General features: G+C 35.9%; 1 long non-coding RNA gene across 1 annotated transcript; it reads right to left on the bottom strand.

Moving 5' to 3' along the window:
* Window positions 1–563: 563 nt before the first annotated feature.
* LOC110443954 lies at window positions 564–996 on the bottom strand. The gene is made up of 2 exons (XR_002462163.1): window positions 897–996; window positions 564–610 (listed from the first exon to the last, which is right to left on the bottom strand). It is a non-coding gene; the product is annotated as an uncharacterized LOC110443954 (long non-coding RNA).
* Between the last annotated feature and the right edge of the window lie 66 nt (window positions 997–1,062).

Genomic DNA, 1,062 nt, shown 5'->3' with positions numbered 1-1,062 from the left:
CTACTTTGAGCCAGAGATTATGTGTTTGCTCCTAGGCTTATTGCAGGATAAATACAGTAGTTAAATCAGATATTACAGCTTTCTCAAAATACAGGCGTCTCCCCAATTTGTATAGTTACATCAGATTACTTAATTTTACCACAACACTTACTTTTATTTGAGTAAACTTCTAACACATTTACTTTTTCTGATTTAAGTTACAGCCATTGACTGTGTAACAAATTTACTATGTTCCTATGTTAATTTAATTGTCATATTATTCATTGTGGGTTACTGTAACTACGAAAATTAATACAGCGTAGAAGTTTCAGACATAGCCAGGTATATACAATGTACATACAAAATGGCAAGGATTCATCATCCCAGATCAAACCTTCACATTTCCTGTACTTTCCATCATCTTTGTGACCTCATATTTATAAATTCATCAGGCAAGATGGAAATTTACCAACGCATTTCAGCTGACAGTAAAATTTTCAATCCCAATCTGGACTCGGTACATAAATACTTACGGCATTTCCTCGGGCAAGACATCTGATAAAATATTGATGGAGTCGGTTTTCGTCTTTGACGTGGGTGCGGCTGCCAGTAAAATCTTTAGTAAAGCTATCTGAAATTACAGATTATAACCCCGATTGTCTGTAATGGAATTTAAAAACTCATTTAGGACTCAAATGTATCAGGTCAAACTTGAAAAGGAACGCTCCAAGACTATTTTGAATACATACCAAAGCTTGGAACTTTCGACTTAATTATCCACATTTAACCATTTTAAGAATATGAACATTATTTTTCCCTACTCAGTCTTGCAGTCAATTGTATAAAATCAGTGATCTGTCACCCATAGAGAAGTTCTGTTACAGAAGCTCTGCCTTATAGATATCAGGATACTGTACCATGTATTGTGGGAGGTTTGGTAGCATGGCCTGGAACAGGATCTCCACTGGGGAGTTGGGCACTTCCTTCTCCGGCTGTGAACAAATTAAAAAGTAAGAGGTCACGTTTTAATGATAGGTCCCGATTATTCTATCATTCCCGATTATTCTATCATTCCCGATTATT

The sequence above is a fragment of the Mizuhopecten yessoensis genome, unplaced genomic scaffold, assembly GCF_002113885.1.
Source record: "Mizuhopecten yessoensis strain PY_sf001 unplaced genomic scaffold, ASM211388v2 hete_35844466, whole genome shotgun sequence".
Lineage (NCBI taxonomy): Eukaryota > Metazoa > Mollusca > Bivalvia > Pectinida > Pectinidae > Mizuhopecten > Mizuhopecten yessoensis.
Note: the sequence above shows the minus strand (reverse complement) of the source record. Positions and strands in the feature narration are given on the sequence as shown.